General features: G+C 45.3%; 1 long non-coding RNA gene and 1 pseudogene across 6 annotated transcripts; both read right to left on the bottom strand.

Moving 5' to 3' along the window:
- Positions 1-6,142: 6,142 nt before the first annotated feature.
- On the bottom strand, positions 6,143-12,391 carry LOC119327374. Of its 6 annotated transcripts, none has more exons than XR_005158487.1 (11): positions 11,946-12,391; positions 11,549-11,714; positions 11,303-11,358; positions 10,788-11,008; positions 10,525-10,693; positions 10,396-10,440; positions 10,272-10,316; positions 10,135-10,193; positions 7,813-9,036; positions 7,366-7,453; positions 6,143-6,776 (listed from the first exon to the last, which is right to left on the bottom strand). It is a non-coding gene; the product is annotated as an uncharacterized LOC119327374 (long non-coding RNA). The 6 variants fall into 6 exon arrangements; XR_005158489.1 differs by having other exon boundaries at positions 6,143-6,769; positions 10,827-11,008; XR_005158488.1 differs by having other exon boundaries at positions 10,827-11,008; positions 11,549-11,692.
- Positions 12,392-14,269: 1,878 nt separating this feature from the next.
- LOC119333001 lies at positions 14,270-17,602 on the bottom strand (annotated as a pseudogene).
- Positions 17,603-23,280: the final 5,678 nt, after the last annotated feature.

Below are 23,280 nucleotides of genomic sequence, written 5' to 3'. Positions count from 1 at the left end.
AGTGCGCGGCCTGAGGAGGGAGGAGGAGGGAGGAGGGTCGCTGCATACCGAGGAAGGAGGAGCGAACGACGGCGGTGGGGAGGGCTGAACGTCCGCAGCGGTGGACGACGGGGTGCGTGGGAGAGTGGGAGTGGGGGAGAGTGAGGGGCGGGCGGGGCGGAGAAGATAAACTACTTAGTAGTAGTGCGTGTTAGGAGAAAGCGCTACTACTAAACTACCTAGCAGTAGCGCGTTTCAAAGGAAAGCGCTACTACTATACTTAGCATGGCGGCAATGGTGGGGCAATTTTAGTAGTAGCACCCTTTACCACAGACGCGCTACTACTATGTGTATAGCAGTAGCGCCTTCTGCTGACACGCGCTACTACTAAGTAGCAGTAGCGCCACATTTTATCCAGCATTATTGCTAATGTTCTATGTATAAGGTTTTCCCTAGTAGTGACCCGCTAACACCATACCTATTTATAGCTGACATTTGCAACAGATTCTAAGCAGAACATATGATTCAGAGTTTTTGAAACATCCAATACAAAAGGGAGCACCACTGCCGGCTTTACAATACTTGAGCGACACACTACCTTGCTATTGATCCAAACTGCACGGTGGCATTACAAAGGATGTAGAGCTCTTAAGCATGTTGTCAACAACTGGACAGTTGCATCTATAGACCGTCCAGAGTAATCTAGACAACCATCAGCCAGCCCAAGGACTACACAGAGACATATCAGGGCAAGTTAAACACCAAGGATAACATGGCACACAAGCAGTGTTGTGTTGATGTAGGTTGTGACTAGTGGTCGGCCCTTGAAATCGTTCATAATATTTCTATGCGTTGTAACAGGCATCTTGGGTGGGAAAAAATGGGATTAGGTGATATTACTGCACGATCAAGCTCTCTACAACATTTCATTCAGGTTGATCGGTAATTGACAGGTCCTGTGATATGGATGCTTGTGTCACTGCTTGTATCCTAGGGTTGGCTAGGAACAACCGAGTTTTCAATAGCAATTAGCAACGACAAACAAATTGAAAGAGAACACTGACTAGGGATCTAAGACTAGGGGCTCAAAATGAAGGAGAACACTGCTAAAATTGATCGCTGAGGATCTAAGACTATGGACTTGCAGATCAAAAAAATTAAAATCTTAGATGATGGAATGGGGAACCAAGCTATAGATTTTTCTTAAAGGGGAATAGAGAGTTACTTACTCATTGCATAATCTCATTGCAAGATGGTCTTCGGTCCATGAACTAAATATATGGCCTTCTAATTGCATCTCAGACAACACTTCACAGGGCTGTAGGCATCCAGGACCCGTCTCGCTCGAATCGCTTGGATTAGTGGGCCTAGCGCATTAAGGTGATCCCTGGAGGACACACCATGTGGCGAGCCCGTGCTTCCTTTGCTATGGGCAGCCATGGTCACTTGCCTCGCTATTGCTGATACCCACTTTTGCAACTGAACAAGGGAATATGTTAAATCTTCAGATCCATCACACCCCTATTCCAGCCAAAACCACTCAAATCCCCATGTCAATCTCACTCAACATCTAGGGTTTCAACACTTTAGAAACCATACCAGAGAAAGAACACAAAATCGCGAAAAACTGGAAGGGGAGAAAGCTTGCCTTGGGCTGCGGATGGGGAGGAGATGCGGTGCTGCAGTGAGGAGTAACAGGTGGCCGAGCGCAGCTGCTCTGGCGGCTGGGTAGATCTTAGATGAGAGGAGATAGAAATGACACGAAAGGGCAGCCGTGTTGTGTCTCACGTGTTGAAGAAACTAGACGGGGGCATATTAGTCAACTCAGATTATAATAAGAGTGGATCATCTACGAGACCGGGTTTTGTGGGGGTCGACAACAAGGGCTTGAGTGGGGGACTAGCACTATTTGGCATGAATAGCTCGTGGTGGAGATAAGCCGGCATCAACTAGCTAGTTCATTGATGTGGAGATTGACTTGCGTATACGGCGAGCCAAGGCCAGAGAACATGTATATTTTATAGGAAATGATGTGTTCTAGGTGATTTCAATGAAGCCTATGTGGGTGCATTAGCACTTGTTCGCAACACCCCGCGTGGAAAGTCAGATGCTTGCTTTCCGAGATATGCTGGAAGTATGTGAACTCATTGACTTGCGATTTTCAGGCTACCTGTTTACATATGGCAACAAGAGGAGAGGGCGATCTGCATGTCTAAGTAAGGTTATGGCAGATAACAGATGGTGGAATATGCTTGTTGAGGCGAGCATGGTGCACAAGGTGACTCCTTTCTCTGATCAGCATGCCATCATCCTTAACTGTGGGAAGAGGAAGAGAGAGGCCCGAGGCATGCACGACGATATTATGAAATCATGTATGAACATTGTTATTATCATATTTCTTTGTTCATGGTAAATATTTATTATTCATGCTATAATTGTGTGGATAAATAGACAGACACTATGTCCCTAGTGCGCCTTCATACTACCCCAGCATTGTGAGGAAGACTATACAGAAGAGGATGGTGGTGTGTGCTTGGACAACCCACCGGCAGCCAACGCTCCCACACGCAAGCGGGAAGCAACATCCACCCATGACACCCCACGAGGCAGTAGTGGGGATGACGGCAATGGTGGAGGTGGCAATAATAATGGCAACGGTAACAACAACAACGACAATTTATTGTTTCTATTTTCAAAATTGGTTTATAAATCGGAAAATATTCAAAAATTCCAAAACATATTTGCATTTTCAGAAATTGTTCAGAATGTATGAAAACTATCCCGTTCCTAAAATTCCTTCATATTTTTTAATAAAAAATGTCTGGATTTTTCAAAGGCTTTCCACTTTTCAAAAGTCGTTCCCAAACTGAAAAAATGTTCCAATTTTTTTTAAAAATTGTAATTTAAAAAATGAATTAGTTGATAAGAAATCACGGTCTTGAAAGATGTTTAGGGATTCCGAAAATTGTTCACTTTAGGCTTACCATTTAGAATACAACCTTGGAGGTCCAGTTGGCTTCTGATTGTCAACCCCTAATGGTTCAGCATAGTGTTGTCCCTCATGATGTCCAGTTGGTTTCTGACTGACAACCCCCAATGGTTCAGCATAGTGTTGTCCCTCGTGATGTCCAGTTGGTTTCTGACCGTCAACTCCCAATGGTTCAACATAGTGTTGTCCCTTGTGATGTCCACAATTACAAACATCATCCTGTCATCGTCTAATAATTGTTGCAGCCACATAGATTCATCCTTCCGGTTCACAATTTGGTACACTAGGAACAATTACCCGCTGTGGACCGAATTCGGTCGGTGGTTCAACATATTGATGTCCCTCGTGATGCCCAGTTGGTTTCTGACTGTCAAACTCCAATGGTTCACCAAAGTGTTATCCCTCGTGATGTCCACAGTTACAAACATCTCATCGAAGAATGTTGCAGCCACATAGATTCATCCTCCTGGTTCACAATCTGGTACACTAGGCACAACAGCCCGCTGTGGACCGGATTCGGGTCGGTCGGTTGTATACTCCACGTCCAGGCCAACCATGAACCTCTCATGCGTGTTGACCTTGGTGCCAATTACCAGTGTATCATAGATGAAATCATCGATAGTTGCACCATTCCTTGTCACTACGGCCTCAATCAGAGTACTGCAAGGGGCTTTGACCATTTGTATAGATGTGTACGCCATGTGAAGAACTGGCAGAGGAGTACTGAAAGAACAACTTGTTTGTGCTTCTGTTACCAGCAACTATCGAAAGACGAAACCGTGCACATGTCTGGCTACTATGCCATGGTCCTCATGGATGACTATGTGCGCACGGGACCAGTTATGAGAAGTGATTTGATGTTACAGATATGGTCCGAAGAGAATGAGAAGGAAGTTAAGCTAGCTCACTTTTGGACAGAGCGTGAGCGCCTTCACAGGGTGCTCACGAATAAAATCAATCGCCATGTAGTGAGGGATAAGGGGATGTTATACTCCGAGGCAGAGAGTCAAGAAGAACGAGAGTTGAGAATTAAACATCAAACTATGGTGGAAGGATGGATATATATGCTTTGTACGAAAATGTCAAACATTACATTATGTCATGACACAATGCTTGTTACCTTGTGATGTTTACTTTATATGTATATATATTTACCTTGTGATCTCTTCTATATGTATATATTTTGAATGTTATTATGTGGTAAAAATAACAGATGGGTTCGCGAGAAGAATTGTGGAAGGGCGTATTTGCGGCGGATATGGAGAAACACTATATGTGGACGCGGGACAAGTATCGGGCAAGACACCTCGGGGAGGCGATGTTATCTTGGGTCAGAAATGTTCCAATGACCCAATGTTCTCTTCCATCAATGGAGAAGATAGCAAAGAGGCGGTCCAATGACCTCGCGGTGTACATCCTAACGGAGGCGATCCCGAATGAGAGGCTAATGATCTGGTCGGGTCTGAGTCCAACCACCATACCCATGCAGGGTGAGGTACTTCAATGGGTTTTTCAAGAGGCTAAATCTCTGATTCCAGAGCAAGCGCCCCGTTCGTCCCCGTTTGTTTCATCCACTAGTAATTCATGCAGCATGTGTAGCTTTTACTAACGCTCTCTGTGTTGAACATCGCCCGACACTCTTTTCACTCCTAAACAACTCGTGAAACCATTAATTATGTGTGATGAGCGATATATACTTGTTTATTGTTATATTTTCTTTATAAGTACCACTTTTTATTAATAAGACATATTGTAATGTGGTGTTTATATGTGGATCAATGTTAAAACTAGAATTTAGGTATCCCATGCAATCTGATGATCTGATCCAGGTGCAATAACATCAATTAATAACAGTGGCGGGCACCAAATTTTCTGATGGGCAGCGGAAAGTACCCGCCATTGCTGCATAAAATTTCGGTGGCGAGCAGTGGAGAGTGCTCGCCACTGTTGATGGGCTACCACTGGCTGGTGGCCGCCCGCCACTGATGACATATTATCAGTGGCAGAAGGTCAGTGGCGGGTGCCCCTGAGAGCCTTGCACACCACTACTAGGCTTTTTCCGCTCGCCATTGCTAGGCATTCTTGTAGTAGTGTAATGTTGGTGTATATATGATGAACACTCCCTCGCTGATATTTTGATCTTCGGTGATGGTCACTACTCCTCCTTCCCCTAGTGCACTACCAAGGTCTAGCACAAGGAGAGGAAGGAGAAATGACTCGCACAACAACAGTCGGGAATCTTTCATCAAGAACATCATATCACATAGGGAGCCCCATAAGACTTAAACTCAACCCTAGGCATCAATCAACAATACATATATTGAATAATACCATAAAAAATTATGAGTTCCAAACTTCATCATCCATGAAACATTTCCTCATGACCTTTGATAAATATCGAATAGTCGACAGGACCCATGCATGCAACACAACCTAGCTAACGAACGACCGACTGACCGAATCGCATCTCGGGCCCGGCATTTTTTTTTTTTTACCGAAGTGAGCCACATGTAACCAACAAACGATCGGCCGCTCTTTGGGATCCCTACCCGTGGGGCTCAACTCCTTTTCCATTTTCAGCACCGAATACAACAAGAACTAAACCAATCCATCGGTCCATTTACACTGCACGCACGCACGGGAAGCAGCAGCTTCGGCAACAACACGCATGCACGGGCAGCAGCAGCAGCTTCAACACCGACGACAACGCCGATAGCATGCAGCAGCAGCAGGGAGGACCGGAGGAGGGACCAGGCTTACCGACGGGCAACAGGCAACAACAACGGTGGTCGGCGCGTAGCGCTATGGGGACGGCCGGGGGCGTGCGGCAGGAGGATGGCAGTGTTGTGTGGTGAGAGGGGTGGGATGGGGATGGACGGATAAGGTAACCTCTACTCCTAATAGAGCAGTTAGTAGCGTCGTACGGTTTATTTTCGTCTCACCTTCCATGGTTTTTTTAGTACCTCCTCCCATCTTTGCTGGTTTTTTTCCTCTCCCTTCATTTCTACTCCTAACTAGCAAAATGCCCGTGCGTTGCTACGGGCAATAATACGGATAAACAAATATACTAATATTTAGGAAAAGGTGTGCATACCCTCCTTACCAAAGCAATTAAATGTACATATGTTGCCACTGGATAATATAAATATTATGTAACCACACATTGTTTTACTATTGTTATATAGAGAACCCCAATATTAGTCTTCTTTTTCTATCTAGAGGAAACTTTTGCCTTCCTCATTTCCTATTTTCAAGACGTTTCTTTCTACACTCACCTCGCTAATATACATGTGATTTTTTTCTCCTCTATTCATCCTTCTCCATCAGGCCATCGGATCTAATAAACTATGCCGCTATATTTTTGTCACTACATCTTTGTTATGCTCCTTGATCGTCCCCTTAGGGAAGCACCAACACTCGGTACTTAGCACATGCGCCAGGATCAGAAACCTGGCCGATTGGCACTTATCCCTCTCTCGGAACAGGCTTTCGCCCTGCTTTAAGCAACGAACCAAAGTACACGGCCGAACGATACAATATTGTGGAGAGGTCCCCTTACAAAGTAGATCAAAAGATACAACATGAGCCTAGAACAAGCCTAACACCTCGCCGAGGCACGAACAACGACCCCCGAGCTCAATGACAACGCTCCCAAGAGGGTGACGGTGCAAAACGTCGCTGAATGTCAGTGTTAGATATAGCGTCGGCGTGAGACATTTCCATATGAGAAAGGCAAAGTCACATTTGGTGCAAACTTAGATCTGATTTTCTACCATCCTCCATCATGCGGTACCATATTCCCTGAAAACTAATACCAATAAAATGCATGACTTGTAGAAGTCGTCAATAATGAATGCTGAAGTCTAGTAAAAATTTGTGTTTTTCTATAAACATGCTAAAAACCATAGAATAAGCCATTCCCAACATTTGATATCACAAAAAGATAAACTTAGCAAGTTGAAAAGGTCTAAATCACCTTCTCTTTTGAAACATGTAGTAAATCGTGAGGAACATACATTTTGCCTTCATTTCTTAGAACTGGGTCACAAACCGCAGATAGTTTGAACATATATTAGCAAATTCTGTTAAGAATTCATCTATGAAGACACAATAAGATTTTGTACAAAAGAATAACCATAGGGATAATGGAAGGTGAGAAAAGGTTATGAATGGAAACAGAGCCAACGTAGTCTGAATAGCATAAATAGCATGGTACATAAAAAACTATTGAGAAAATAAATAAATATCATGCTTATTTGGTATAAAGCATTTCACTGTCATTAAAAGGAGATGATGCTAATTATTTGCCATCACAATGAAGTATGAGTGAAGACCAATCAACTTGTATTTTTTTTCTTTAACATGAAGGATGGGAATAAGTCGTAATGGTCATTCACCTGTTAACAAATTTGTATGGTCGCCAGTCCTTCAATAAGAATCCGCAGTTGATCGCCATTGAGGCACTGTCCTCCAAAGTTGAGTATCCTGAGATAAAGCATAGTGGGAAATATTTAGGCATGCCACACATATTGCATATTGTATCAAACAGCCCAATTATATAAATGTATGATTAGAGAACTGTGCATGGTTTATTGGATCGATATCAAACCCAAGGAGTGGCAAAGGAAAGACAAGATGCGATATAAGCAAATCATCTTTCAATCTAAAGAGTAAACTTTGCATTTCTTGCCAGATATTATGTTTAGTAGTCGTGAGTTCACCTTGTATGTTCACATTATGCACATTAAGTGGACCTTCTTTAATTTTGATTACACCACTACAAGCACACCCAAATCCACAAAAAGAACAAAAAATAAATCACAAAACCTTCTTCATAGCTCTACCTCTCTCCACCATGCGGCCTGGACAGTAGTTTGGCCATATCCGGAGAATGCTTGAGATGGACGTCCTACTGCATATCAATCCCACTCGTTGGCGGATGAATTTTTGGTGCAGGCTGGGAGCATGACCTGGGCAATGGCGTCGACTGATTTCTGCATAAGAACAATACAAATCTAAAAAAAAAAACCTTTAGTTGTATCTAAATGCCCAATGTCAATATAAAAATGGGGCAACAAATAGAAAAGAGGCCAATAACTTCATTTTTATTTATTATTTGCGAATGAGGCCAATCACTTCATTAAATGAACACACTAAAGGCAATATTTCCTTTCTCAGTATCTCATAATCTGTCATTCGAGCATTCAACTCTTAAATTCTCAAGCAAGCATTTTCTCCAAAAGCCAATGTGGTGAAAAAATTCATACTGCAAGTAAATTAGAGAATAGATGAAAGTATCTTACAAGAACTACCTGTATGGTTTTAATCGACAAAAGCTAGTCCATATGGTCGAAGCTTGCAACGGCTTCTAAGATGCCAGCAACAGTTTAAACATTTTCTTCTTTTTGGTTTCTGGCAAAGATTAAAATCGCGGGCGAGAGAGAATCGCGGCCGGGATTTTTGCAACGACGATTAAGGAAATAATGGTGCAATCGCCTGATCTCCCGCTATTTACTGAGCCGTGCAAATCGCGGGGCGGTTTCAGATCCACGATAGCTTATATTTCTCCCGCGATTTTAATCTTTGGTTTCTGGATAAAATTTGTGCACGGACATAAGCTAAAATCACATGTAAGTGCAATGAGACAGGGAGAGAAAGAGATAACAGGAAACTGACAAGTAAATATTTTCTTTGTTCCCAGCAACATATCTCCCAAATATGTTTCCATCCCAGACCATATCTTTACTACAAAATCCTTGCTCCTAGCCTCTCCAACATGCCCCTTGCAGACAGAGCCATTGAGAAAACTATATCCAAAAACAGTTGATAAAATAACTCTTCAGACCGAAGACCCGTGTTGCCCCACCTCCCACCATGATACGTCCTCCGAACTCCGTTGCAACGCCTGCCACTCCGCTGGTCCCTGCCCAACTTCCCATATCTGCTCTGCCAACACACTTCACCATGCCTGCGTCTACCCGGCTCGCAATGGTCCTGGCCACTCACGTCCTCTGCCACAATTTGGCGGTCATTCGGACGTGTCTTCGCTCGTCCATCTTGAACAAAAGCTTCACAGGTGCATGGTCAGGCAAAGTGAGATTTGGGTGGATCAGACTGTTCACAACCAAATCCATTCCACTGCTAAAAGTGCTAGTAGCAAAGACTACTCATGCGTAGTAGGAAAAAGATCCTCAACACATCTTGTCAGTTTTCTATTATGATTTCAGATATGCTCGTAACCAATCCCTAACTGATATAGCTAGGAAAGGTCACAAGTGTTCCTTAAAAACACAGGATCCTCCATTAAGGTATACTTTCTGTTTGATCGAACCATTTCAGCTAAGCCATCGAATTCTTTTGGTAAATTCAGAATCATGGTTCCTCAGACCTGACAATCTAGCATACTATTCCACTATATTCTGAACAATATTTAAACCTAGGTTTAGACTAAGAGTAGTCCACAACCTGATTGTGTATCTCTCACCTGTCTAGTATCTCAACACTTTATGATTAAACCATAAACATTGTAATATACTGGAAAAGCACCATCAACTGCAGTAAAATTCAGAAAACCTGAATACAGTACCCGTGATCTATTTCCGCATTCTATGTGCAACCTCAACTACGATAAACAATTCATGCACGAGGACCACCTGTTTAGAACCAACGATCAATCTAAGAGAAAGTTCCCAATACGAGGTGCAATACATAGTTTACAGAATCACATCGACAAAACGAACTACAAAACTATCTTCTTCACCAAACGAACTTGCATAAGCTAACGAAAACAGGTAAATAATCCAGCTCCATAAATGCGGTGCAAAGCAGACTACATAACAATATCTGAAAATACACCGCAAGTTTAACCATGGTAAGAATCGAGAAAACATATCATTTCCTATTGCCTGCAGGCACTTTAGCACAGAAACATCAAAACGAACACAATCATCTTAAATTCTTAATCCATACCATATAGTTCAATGATTCCTGATAGTTCAAATAGAGAGTTCATAAATAGTGGTAATGATGAGTAATACAACACACATTTTACAGGTGTAGATAAAATTAACACCCGATCACGTGCAATGTACAATTTTTTTTAATAAACATACGAACTCAATGGATCAATCAAGCAAGACGGTCTTTCATCACACAACATTGCGTACCTGGCAGAGGTCCCTCTCAATGAGTGTGCTTCCAGCGCCCTCACATTGTATTTGTATACCTATGTACATACGATTCAGGATAGGTGAAGCATACAAACGATCAGAAAAATATAGAAAAATGAACAGAACGTAAATACCTGTGATGTTTGGTGATGTAGGGCACGGCCTTGCGCCGCTCCTTGCTGCAAGAAACGATGTTCAGGACAGGTGAAGCATACAAACAATCAGAAAAATATAGAAAAATGAACAGAACATAAATACCTGTGATGTTCGGTGATATAGGGCACGGCCTTGCGCCGCTCCTCGCTGCAAGAAACGATGTTCAGGATAGGTGAAGCATACAAACGAACAGGAAATACAGAAATGAACAGAAAAATTCAGAAAACGAACAGAATGTAAATATCTCTGATGATCCGTGATGTAGGGAACGATTGACATGGCCTTGCCGGTCCTCGCTGACCGCAGACCACCCCCTGACCCTAGAGTTCCGTGATGGCGGCGGCGGCGTCCTCCAACAACCACGCCCTCCCTCAAGTCCTGCCCTGACCTGAACATCATCCTAATTAACAAAGATAAATTTAGTAGCACACATGCAACATAAGTTGGTAATAGCTTGTTTGAAAAATAACACAAATAACTCAACGACAGTGAACCTGAAGCAAATGTTAACCAACATGGAGGAGTATAGGAACCTTCTTTAGGTGTTCAGATTACAACGGGTAGTCCGGTTCATTGTCAGCATCTGAGTCATGCCGTGGGATCCACAAGCTACATCTGCTGTGTTGGCGACATCATCGTCGAAGAGAAGTACCTGATCCTCACCATAAGAGCAACTAGGAAACATCCATTGACTCGATCAACAATATTCGAGAGCCTGAAAATTCAAGGACGACCGGCCATATCAGGGTGTGGCAATAATCTACTCAACCCTGCTATCATCAAGCAAAAGAAAATAAACCTTAAAGCTACACAAACAACTACTATCCTCAGGCATAAGAAATGAAAGCTTGAAGCTACATAAATATCAACTACCTTACAGAGGCAATTTGGTTCATTTAAAACCATTATTCGGAAATGAAAACAGTAGTCAGGAGAAAAAAAATTATACATTCAATTCACCACGCAAGCGCACAAGCAAAGTAGTAGTACTCAGATTCAGCCGTCGTACCTCAACAACGTCAAGCTACCCACCGACCACCGTACAGGGCCTAAGGTGAGCATTCCCTGCCATTCAAGAAAAGAGTGGATCAGAAAATTGCACCCTTGAATTATCTCCATGAAGGTAAACCCATTCCTCAAGATTCATTTTTCTGTTCTAAAGTTCATGCATAAAAATCGCAGGGGCCCAAATCAAACTGTACGCTGTCCAAACCAGGAAGAATACAGGGTATCAAATGGAACGAGGGAAGCTCACCTGAGACTGAGAATCCATAGACGGGCATAGCCTTCGTGGCTGACAGGGGCGGAGGAGGGAGGGCGGGGCACACGCTGTACGAGCTCGTAGGGCCATACGTGACGACGGCGGTGGTAGTTGCTCGAGGTCGCTCGAGCTCCCCATCTTGAAAAGGGGAGGCGGCATGCTGTGAGACAAGACAGCGAGACGAAGATTGGATCAAAAAATTTCTGGGATACGGGTGGCGGCGCATCGTGTGGAGCATTGGGGCAGCGACGCGGCGGTGGTAGAAGGAGGATCAGGATCTGGCCGGTGAACCTCCTCCTCTCCGATGGAATCTGGCCGGTGAATAGCGCTCGTTGGCGGCGGAGAGGATCTGCGCGGGGGGCGGGAGCAAGACGTCAAGTGGGGTACTCACCAACATGGCGGAGTCGCGAGATCTCCTTGGCGCGTCTCAGCCGGACATCGGCGGCGGAGGCTATGGCGGCTGGGGCATTCTTGACAATCGATGTAGGAAACAGATCAAGGGGGCGGCGACGGAGCAGTAGGGGCGGCGGCGGAGTGGGAGAGAGGTCGCATCTGGATCGAGAGGAGGGGGTGTCGTACGCGCGCGCCCGCCGCCGCTCGAGCCGCCGCCTGAGCTCGTCCAGCGCCGCGCCCTGCCGCACCGACTCCCTCCTCACCTGCTCGAGCGCGGCCTCGAGGCGGCGCGCCAGGTGTGCCCGTTCCTCCGGCGATGTAGAGGAGGGTGGAGGTGGCTGAGCTGGTGATAGTGGAAGGCGGGGGGCGGCGGCGGCGAAGCGGGGAGATTGGGGCGGCGTTGCTTCACTAGACGAGGAAGATAGGGCGGCCGCATCGGGTGGATCGAGAGACGGATGGTGGCGTATGCTTTTTTTTTGGTTTTGCACAGGGTGGTGGGAGGTGGGCGAAGGTTAACCGACGAAAAAAAACCGGACGAAAGTGGTGGGACAAAAAATGACCGGCGGAGACTACCAACTGCTTCATTAGGAATAGAGATGGAGCAGTTGGTAGCCTCGTATGGTTTATTTTCGTCCCACCTTCCATGGTTTTTTTGGTACCTCCTCCTACCTTCGCTGGTTTTTTGTCCCCTCCCTCCACCTCATTGGTTTATTTTCGCGTCACCCTCTTACACAACGAAAGAAATCTGAACAGATCAGAACTTTCCATACTAGCGCAAATTATTTAGTAATGTAGAGTCAATCACGAACAATCTCTAAAAATAAAATCTAGATTAATTAACCTTACCTTAAATCACTCAATCACATTAATTAGAAAGGAAATATTTGATTTTCAGAAAAATCGCTCAATCACATTAACCTTGCCTTAACTCACGGATGGTAATCAATCCCCAAACAAAGGAAATAATACATAGAGGGAGCATTAAACAAACTCTCTTTCTTATGACATGTATATGATCTTCCCTTCCCTCTCCGTTGTCGAGCGTTCTTGATTCTCGAGACCGATACTTGGGCTGCGTCACTGGGTCGCGATGGTGCCGGAGGACGAGGACGGCGAGGCCGGGTGCCGCGGCACCGCATTGGCCGCGGCCGGTGAAGGGGGCGAAGAAGGGCGGCTTCCCTGGCCCTGGCCGTGGCCGTGGCCCTGGGAGTTGGTGCGGTGGAAGCGGCACTTGAAGGACCCGACGTGAGTGGCTGGCGTGCAGACTCACTTGGAAGTGGGCCCGTGGCCCGCGCCGGACGGCGCCGACGCCGACCGGAGCCACCTCCTCCACGTATTCTTGGAGTTGTGGCTGGCCGATTTACATGAAGTTAATTCCCTCAGTTGTGGTGGCAAATATAATACACATAATCCATATTGTTATGCACTAGCGTGTGTGTGTGTGAAATAGATGGATTATGGTCCCGTACCCAATAAGATTGATATGTGTGTGTGTGTTATAGATAGAGAGAGGGGGGAGAGGGGGAGAGAGAGTGAGGAAGAGGGAGGGAGAGTGTGTGTGAGAGAGGATTTGATGGTAAAAAATGTCGTCAATGTAACTTGATATGTATGAGAATATTAGTATTGAACTCTTTAAGTTAATGTGGCCCCGTTGCAACGCACGGGTGTTCTTCTAGTAAGTGGAATTTAGTAGTACATAGGGCCGGGTTCGGAGGCCGCACTACTACAAATCACACTAGAGCATGGCCACGGGGACCCGCGCTACTACTAAGTAGGGCCCACACAGCAGACCCGTCTAACCACAGTAGTAGCACGGTGTTTAAAAACACACTACTACTATCCACTTAGTAGTAACGTTTATTTTATGGTTGACCTCCCAGGCATAAAACCAAACTGATTTTTGGTCACGCTTGTTATACTTGTTAAGTGATGCTCAATGACTCTCTCCCATAGTTTTATTGTATGGCTCATCATCTTAATTCCACGGTAATTAGTATAACTCTAAACATTTCCCTTGTTCCTAAAGATTTGTACTAATATACTCTGTTTCCATTCTTCTGGCATCTTGTTTGCCTGAAAAATGAGGTTGAAAAACTTAGTTAGCCATACTATAGCTAAGTCTCTGAGGCCTTTCCACATCTCAATGGGGATACAATCAGGGCCCATCGCCTTGCCTCCTTTCATCATTTCTAATACCTCCTTGATCTTCGACTCCTGAATTCGCCGCACAAAACGCCTGCTGGTATCATCAAAGGATCAGTCGCCCAGTTCAATAGCAGAGCTATCATTCTCCCCATTGAACAACTTGTCAAAGTACTCCCGCTATCTATGCTTAATCTCCTCGTCCTTCACCAGCAGCTGGTTTGCTCCGTCCTTGATGCATTTGACTTGGTCAACATTCCTCGTCTTCCTCACTCTGATCTTGGCCATCTGATAGATGTCCCTTTCGCCTTCCTCCGTTTCTACCCGCTGGTAGAGGTCCTCATACGCCCGACTCCTTACTTCACTCACAGCTCTCTTTGCGGCCTTCTTTGCCTTCTTGTACTTCTTTATGTTGTCTGCACTCCTATCTAGGTAGAGGTGTCTAAAAACAATCTTTCTTCTCCTTAATAGCCTTCTAGACATCATCATTCCATCACTAGGTATCTTTAGCTTCTCTTCTACTTCACCTTGACACTACAAACTCATCTGAGGCCACCTTACGAATGCAAGTCGCCATTCATCCACATATTGTTTGCATCGCCTCCTTCCTCCCAAGGCCCGTCCTTAATGTCCCTCTCCTTGATTGCCTGAGCTCCCTCCACCTTGGTCTTCCACCACTTCGTTCTAGCAACTTTGGCATGCTTATCCCGCTGGACAAGAATCCGAAACAGAAGTCAGCTACCACCAGCTTATGTTGAGGAACAACACTCTCTAGGTATCACCTTACAATCTAGGTACGGACACCTGTCTTTTCTTCTCGAGATAATGAAATCAATCTGGCTAGAGTGTTGACCACTACAAAAAGTCACTAGATGTGATTCTCTCTTTTGAAAGAGGGTGTTAGCTATGATCATGTCGTAGGCTAGAGCAAAGCTTAAGACATCTTCTCCTTGATTCCTGATGTTATAACCCAAGCCCCATGCACCCCTTCAAAAGATGTGTTAGATGTACCCACGTGGTCATTGAAGTCTCCTCCTATGAAGAGCTTCTCGCCAATCGGACACTCCTAACCATGTCCTCCACGCCTTCTCAGAATTCTCTCTTGGTGTTCTCATTGTGGCCTACTTGTGGGGCATACGCGCTGATAACATTGAGAACTAAGTCCCCAACCACCAGCCTAACCAGGATAATCCGGTTCCCATGTCTCTTCAAGTCTACCACTCCATACTTGAGGCACTTGTTGAGCAAGATGCTTACTTCATTTCTGTTTGCAATCGTCCCCGTGTACCATACCTTGAAGCCGGTATCCTCCACCTCCTTCACCTTTTGTCCCCTCCATTTGGTTTCTTGGAAACAAAGGATGTCAACATCTCTCCTCCCCGCTGTATCAACTAGCTCCCGAAGCTTACCTGTCATGGACCCTACATTCCAACTACCTAAGCGGATCCTCCTAGGCTCGGCTAGCTTCCTTACCCTTCGCCGGGGCGTCGATATAGCGCGCCACACTAAGGATGTGATGACCCGATCCTTTCTCACTCCCCATCATATCCAAATCAAGATATGGTGCGCCACCGGGGGACAGGGACGAATCCAAGGGGGGGCGAGGGGGGGCTAGACCCCCCCTAACGATCTCATTTTACTCGGTAGCGAGTAGCAGGTCGGTAGAAAAAAGTGGATATTTAGCTAATATCGCCCCCCCTGACCACCTGAAGCCCAACTAAATCACAAAGCCCATCTTTTAACACCCCGCAGGAAATAGCCCAGCGCGAAGGGAGACGGTCAGATCGTTTGATTTTCCATCGTCCGATGCCTGTCGCCAAGGTCTAGCTGTCTAGGGTAGTTCCTGACCAGCGCCGTTTCAATCTGAGTCCATGACCAGCGCCGTTTCTGAGCTCTAGGGCAGTTCATGACCAGCGCCGTTTCAATTTGAGCGGACAATCCTTGCTTAGACGAGATAGCGTCTAACGTGAACGAGGGCCATCTTGCGCGGACGCGCGGCCGGCCGGCCGCGCAACCAGTGGAGAGAAGCGGCGACCAAGGAAAGGGTTAGGTTAGTCTATTTCTTACTCATTGGTTTGTCCTTGCTTATGTTTCTAAATCAGATTAATGGATGCCTTCAGAACTACACAAGTCGAATGGTAGTAACTGTATAAAAGTAAAAGATTGGGGACATATCCCTGTACGGCTGTACCCATCGGACAAGCTTTTGCATTGTTTATCCCATCCAATAGTAGAAAGATTTAGTTCATTCACACGTGAATTGCTTTGGCATTTGCCTGATGGTAACTTTTGATAAAAATTCAACTTGCTCACAGCAGAATATGTTTTGACGAAGATTTAGTTCGTTAACAAGGCTGTCTCTTCTATTTTTTTACGAGTCTCTACACTAGAGGAATTTCTTTTTGCCCCCCCCCCCCCATGTTCAAATCCTGGCTCCGTCCCTGCCGGGGAATGATGGCCCGTCCCTTGCCCATTTGACACCACACCGGGTTCCGATGTGGCGCGTCGCTAAGAGATTTACACCCCAACAAAAAATCTTTTGGGTTTCATCTCCATAAGAGTGGCTGAGTTTTTACGTTGGCTCACCAAGCCTATCAGAACTCTCCTCCTTTACCCGGGCTTGGGACGGACTATGTTGAGATAATACACACGGATAACTCCCGAAAAAGATCACACGTGCAGATCAACTTTGCTAAGTTGCTCGACCACAGGTGAAAAATTATCTCTTAGTTAGCAGAAAATAGTTCAACACCGAGACAAAATGAGCAGAAGTAGGAATGCACATTGATGAGAAGTGGTTCTAATGGGGTTTGTTGAAGGACTGCACTTTGCTAGCGGGGATGGGAAAGAGGTTGTTCTGGTCATGGTTGTTGTAGAACCGCATCTTGCTCGCACATATAGAGATGGACAATGTGGATACGTCCACATGTATGCCCAAGCAGCAGTACAAGTTGGTCTAACGGTCTCAATCAAAGGAATAGGAGTCTAAATTTTGCTCCCAAGCTTCTTCTGGAGGAAAATAGCACTTAAGCAAGTTATGGTGATCTCTACTATTTCTGAAAATTCCTTTCATTCATGAAACTTATTTTATTTTTGAAGACCAGTGTTGATGCGGACGCAAACACATCGTAAACTTTTCTAGTTCTAGTTACGGAGGAGGCATACGGGATTACGTGTTGTCGTACAGGATTACGTGCCCAACATGTAATCCCGTACGCCTCCTCCGTAGCTTTTGTCCGTAACTCTTTGATTTTCCCACACTCCCGTCAGAATATGCATCGAATTTTTTTATCGGGCAAGGAGAATGGCAACAAGGCGCTTGCCAACAAGCACAAGTGCATACCATCTTTTCTAAGTCACTCATGCTCTCTAAGGAGCACGGACGCAAAATCTTCGCCCCTCGCTAGCAGAGAGTAGTTCAGCACCGAAAGCAGTAGGCATACAGGCGGATGTGTCTCCAATGTCATGCAGGTACTTCATGGTCAGATTGTTGTAGAAGTAAGTTTTGCTCATGCTGGTGAACATGAAGATGTACGTGCCATTGTTGTTGTACAAGAGTGTTTTCTGGAGCGGATGGAAAAGAGCTGGTTCTAGTCAAGGTTGTTGAAGAACAATGTCTTTTTCGGGCAAACGGACGTGGCTAATGTGCACACGTCCGCCAGTGTGCCCAAGCAGCGGTACAGGATCTTCACTTAATATTAAGCACTCAATTCCCGATGTCTCATATTCTCAAGCGAGCACCCTCATTTTTCTCTTGCAATGATTTGCTAACGGCTGGTATAGATGACAAGGCTGTTGAGACAGCTGAGCTGTAAAGGCAGGTCCACCACGCGCTGAAACGCTAAGGGGCGACTGGAAAGGCGATCGCGAGGCGACCGTCTACCAGCGCTAGGGTTAGGGTTTCTGCAACGGGGCGGCGAGAATACAGTCGTGCTCCGGGGCGGCGACGGCGCTTCCCTTGGCATGGACTGGTGAAGCGTTCTCCACCGCGGAGCGGAGCTATGGCGGAGAAGGCGAAGGAGAAGCAGGGTGGGGCGACGGCGGCAACGGCTACGCCGGCAGCGGCAACCACCACTAGTGGAAAAGGGGGCAACGGTTCAGGCCGGGTCAGCCCATTAGTCCCGGTTCAGTCCAGAACCGAGACCAATGGGGGCATTGGACCCGGTTCGTGAACCCAGGGGGCCGGCCGGGCCACGTTGGCCATTGGTCCCGGTTTATCTGAACCTTTTGGTCCCGGTTGGTGGGACGAACCGGGACCAGTGGGCCTCGCGCCTGGCCCACCACCATTGGTCCCGGTTGGTGGCTTGAACCAGGACCAAAGGCTCCCCTTTAGTCCCGGTTCATGCCACCAACCGGGACCAATGAGGTGCCTATATATAGCCCTCGCGTAAGAGCAGAGCACACTGCTCTGTTTTTTTCTGGCCGAGGGGGAGAGGGCTTGGTGGTGCTCTAGCTCACCTCCTATGCACACAAGGTGTTCGATGGAATGCCCGACCCACACTACTTAAGCTTTCTCCTCTCCAAGCTCGACCTCCAAGCTCCATTTTCCTCAATATTTGTCTAGATTTAGCGGTCCGTCACGCCCCGTCCCCGTCTTCACCGCCGTCGATCACCCGCGCCGAGCTCATCGCCGGCACCACCGTGTTGAGCCTCTTGTTCTTATCTTCTTTCTGAAAGGAAAAATATTCTTACTTGTATGTTTACATAGATACTTGTATTATTTTCTTACTTTTATTATTGCATCTTATATAGTGCGATGGTTTTGGTATCCGCCCCCGTCGGCCCTCGTCCTGTCTATGATTCGGATGTGGTATATATATTATCTTTATAAATATTGGTTCATTTATTGTTTATGAAAATTATGCCGACCAACGTGACATAGATTTTATTTATGTAGGATGTATGTGAATCAGAAATTCCAACCGACCCTATTGTCGAGAGGTTAAATTTAGTTGAAGAAGAAAACAATTTGTTGAAGGAAAAAATAAAAAAAATTGAGGAGGAGAAGATGATATTGGAGTTGCATGTTGCGGATGTCGTCGATGATTAAAAGATCAAGATGGATGCAATGCGCTTGAAGATTAGAAAGATTAGAAAATATGCCATTCATACCGAGGCTTGGTATCATTATGCCGTTGGATCAATTGTTACCTTGGTTGCGATTATGATCGCATTTGTTTTCGCATTGAAATGTTTTACATAGTTTCAATGTATGGTTTAATTAATTAGATGCTCTGGAGAGTTATATGTTGTTAGATGAGAACTATGTATGTACTTTGGTTTTAATGTGATGATGAACTTCTATTAATTTGGACACTTAATTATATATAATGCACGCAGATGAACCGGCAATGGATGTACGGTGACAGACACACCTCCGAGTACATTACGGGCGTGCATGAGTTTCTCGATGCGGCTGAGGCAAACAAGCAAAATGGTTTTATGTGTTGTCCATGCACTGAATGTGGGATTACGAGGTCTTACTCTAACCGAAAAATCCTTCACTCCCACCTGCTTTACAAGGGTTTCATGCCACACTATAATGTTTGGACGAGGCACGGAGAAATAGGGGTTATGATGGAAGACGGCGAAGGAGAAGAGTACGATGACAACTATGTGCCCCCTGAATACGGTGATGCTGCAACGGGGGGAGCTGGTGAAGATCAAGAGGAACCAGACGATGTGCCCAATGATGCTACAACGGGTGAAGCTGCTGAAGATCAAGAGGAACCAGACGATGTGCCCAATGATGATGATCTCCGCCAGGTCATTGTCGATGCAAGGACGCAATGCAAAAGTCAAAAGGAGAAGCTGAAGTTCGATCGCATGTTAGAGGATCACAAAAAAGGGTTGTACCCCAATTGCGAAGATAGCAACACAAAGCTCGGTACCGTACTGGAATTGCTGCAATGGAAGGCAGAGAATGCTGTGGCTGACAAAGGATTTGAGAAGCTACTGAAAATATTGAAGAAGAAGCTTCCAAAGGATAACGAATTGTCCGACAGTACATACGCAGCAAAGAAGGTCGTATGCCCTCTAGGATTGGAGGTGGAGAAGATACATGCATGCCCTAATGACTGCATCCTCTACCGTGGTGCATACAAGGATCTGAACGCATGCCCGGTATGCGGTGCATTGCGGTACAAGATCAGACGAGATGACCCTGGTGATGTTGACGGCGAGCCCCCCAGGAAGAGGGTTCCTGCGAAGGTGATGTGGTATGCTCCTATAATACCACGGTTGAAACGTTTGTTCAGAAACAAAGAGCATGCCAAGTTGATGCGATGGCACAGTGAGGACCGGAAGAAAGACGGGAAGTTGAGACCGCTGACGGGTCGCAGTGGAGAAAAATCGAGAGAAAGTACTGGGATGAGTTTGCAAAGGACCCAAGGAATGTATGGTTTGCTTTAAGCGCGGATGGCATTAATCCTTTCGGGGAGCAGAGCAGCAATCACACCACCTGGCCCGTGACTCTATGTATGTATAACCTTCCTCCTTGGATGTGCATGGAGCGGACGTTCATTATGATGCCAGTTCTCATCCAAGGCCCTAAGCAACCCGGCAACGACATTGATGTGTACCTAAGGCCATTAGTTGAAGAACTTTTACAGCTGTGGAATGGAAATGGTGTACGCACATGGGATGAGCACATACAGGAGGAATTTAACCTAAAGGTGTTGCTGTTCGTGACCATCAACGATTGGCCCGCTCTCAGTAACCTTTCAGGACAGACAAACAAACGATACCATGCATGCACGCAGTATTTAGATGACACTGCAAGTATATACCTGGACAAATGCAGGAAGAATGTGTACCTGGGCCATCGTCGATTTCTTCTGACCAACCATCAATGTCGAAAGAAAGGCAAGCATTTCAAAGGCGAGACAGATCACTGGAAGAAGCCCGCCATGCGTACCGGTGATCACGTACTTGCTATGGTCAATGATTTACACGTAATCTTTGGAAAGGGTACCGGCGGACTAGCTGTTCTGAATGACACTGAGGGACACGCACCCATGTGGAAGAAGAAATCTATATTTTGGGACCTACCCTACTGGAAAGACCTAGAGGTCCGCTCTTCAATCGACGTGATGCACGTGACGAAGAACCTTTGCGTGAACCTGCTAGGCTTCTTGGGCATGTATGGGAAGACAAAAGATACACCTAAGGCACGGGAGGACCTGCAACGTTTGCACAAAAAAGACGCATGCCTCCGAAGCAGTATAAAGGTCCTGCCAGCTACGCTCTTACGAAAGAAGTGAAAGAAATCTTCTTTGAATGCCTGCTCAGTATGAAGGTCACGACTGGCTTCTCGTCGAATATAAAGGGAATAATAAATATGCCAGAGAAAAAGTTTCAGAACCTAAAGTCTCATGACTGCCACGTGATTATGACGCAACTGCTTCCGGTTGCATTGAGGGGGCTTCTGCCGGAAAACGTTCGATTAGCCATTGTAAAGCTATGTGCATTCCTCAATGCAATCTCTCAGAAGGTGACCGATCCAGAAATCGTACCAAGGCTAAGGAGTGATGTGGCGCAATGTCTTGTCAGTTTCGAGCTGGTGTTCCCACCATCCTTCTTCAATATCATGACACACGTCCTAGTTCATCTAGTCGACGAGATTGTCATCCCGGGGCCCGTATTTCTACACAATATGTTCCCCTTTGAGAGGTTCATGGGAGTCCTAAAGAAATATGTCCGTAACCGCGCTAGGCCAGAAGGAAGCATCTCCATGGGCCATCAAACAGAGGATGTTATCGGGTTTTGTGTTGACTTCATTCCTGGCCTTAAGAAGATATGTCTCCCTAAATCGCGGTATGAGGGGAGACTGACTGGAAAAAGCACTCTTGGAAGTGACTCAATAATATGTAGGGACGGATATTCTTGGTCTCAAGCACACTACACAGTTCTACCGAACTCTACCTTGGTGACCCCGTATGTCGAGGAACACAAGAACAGTCTGCGCTCCAAACACCCGGAGCAATGCGACGACTGGATTACATGTGAACACATCAGGACTTTCAGCAGTTGGTTGGAAACACGTCTCAGAGGTGACAACACTGTTTGTGATGAGCTGTACTTGTTGTCTAGGGGACCATCTTTGACTGTATTGACTTACAAAGGATACGAGATAAATGGGAATACATTTTACACGATCGCCCAAGATCAAAAGAGCACCAACCAAAACAGCGGTGTCCGCTTTGATGCAGCAACCGAGAGCGGAAAGGACACATATTATGGTTACATAGTGGACATATGGGAACTTGACTACGGACATGATTTTAAGGTCCCTTTGTTTAAGTGCAAATGGTTCAATCTGTCAGGCGACGGGGTACAGATAGACCCACAGTACGGAATGACAATAGTGGATCTGAAAAATCTTGGGTACACTGACGAACCGTTCGTCCTAGCCAATGATGTGGCACAGGTTATCTATGTGAAGGACATGTCTACCAAACCGAGAAAAAGAAAAGATAAGGAAGCAAATACATCATACGATGAGCCAAAGCGCCACATAGTTCTTTCAGGAAAAAGGGATATCCTGGGAGTGGAGCGCAAGACAGACATGTCTGAAGATTATGAAAAGTTTCATGAAATTCCTCCCTTCAATGTCAAGGCTGACCCAAGTATCCTGATAAACGATGAAGATTATCCATGGTTACGGCGCAATAAGCAAATGACACAAGCGAAGAAAAGGTTAAGACTTTCTCCCTCAACTATTATGATGATACCATGCCAACTTTCTAAGAGACGAGTATGCTATGCCAACTTTTTCAGAGTTCATTTGAAAACTATGAATTTAGGTCAAATTTTCTCTATAGGTGCATCTATGTTCATTTTTTTAGTAAAGTTAATCACAAACTTGTGACTCACACAAATTTCAAAGAATTCAATTTGAAAACTAATGGCACTAACAGAAAGTTTATATTTTTTCTAAAACTAATGGCACTAACAGAAAGTTTATAATTTTGCTGACCTAAAAGAAAAAAGAATTAAAAAATAAAGAAAAAAACAAAAGAAAATAAATAATACAGAAAACAAAACAAAACAACTGAAAAAAATAAAAATAGCAACAATAAGTATTTTGTTGCAAGTAGAAACAAAATAAAATAAATAAAGCAACAAAGAAAACAAAAAAACTAAAAAGGTGTTTTCAAATTTGAAAACTAATGGCACTAAAAGAAAGTTTA

Source organism: Triticum dicoccoides, chromosome 7A (genome assembly GCF_002162155.2).
Source record: "Triticum dicoccoides isolate Atlit2015 ecotype Zavitan chromosome 7A, WEW_v2.0, whole genome shotgun sequence".
In the NCBI taxonomy this organism is placed as follows: Eukaryota; Viridiplantae; Streptophyta; class Magnoliopsida; order Poales; family Poaceae; genus Triticum; species Triticum dicoccoides.
Note: the sequence above shows the minus strand (reverse complement) of the source record. Positions and strands in the feature narration are given on the sequence as shown.